Source organism: Sinocyclocheilus grahami, unplaced genomic scaffold (genome assembly GCF_001515645.1).
Source record: "Sinocyclocheilus grahami isolate Dianchi unplaced genomic scaffold, SAMN03320097.WGS_v1.1 scaffold233.1, whole genome shotgun sequence".
Lineage (NCBI taxonomy): Eukaryota > Metazoa > Chordata > Actinopteri > Cypriniformes > Cyprinidae > Sinocyclocheilus > Sinocyclocheilus grahami.
The window spans coordinates 2,625,062-2,625,486 of record NW_015505412.1 but is presented as its reverse complement, the minus strand read 5'-3'; positions in this window follow the sequence as shown (position 1 = coordinate 2,625,486).

Sequence of the window (425 nt, the reverse complement as noted above, 5' to 3'; positions counted from 1 at the left end):
TGATTTAATTGAGGTTTACCCTCGTCCGGCTTTGTCCATTTATTAAATTACCTGGAAGACTAAAGGCCACCATCTGTGAGAGGATCAATTTTGTCATCAGTCTGCTCACTTTGTCTTTACTCCTTTCTCAAACATCCCCTGTGCTCCAACATACGAATGAGAAATGAGCAACGGCCACACTGAAGCCCAAGCTCTGAGTTGTACGTTTCCTCAATTGAAACATATTGATCTGTTTTACCATTTCCATTCCTAGAGTTTCTGTGGACACAATAGATATAAGTATCGTTTTTAAAACCAAACAGCCTTTCTGGCCTAGTTTAGATTGAGTTTAAGAGGGGATTGAGAGTTTCTCAGAAATAAATCTCGGCATAATGGGATGCGTTTGTGACATAGTGCTGAATGCGCTGATGTTGCCGTCAGATGCG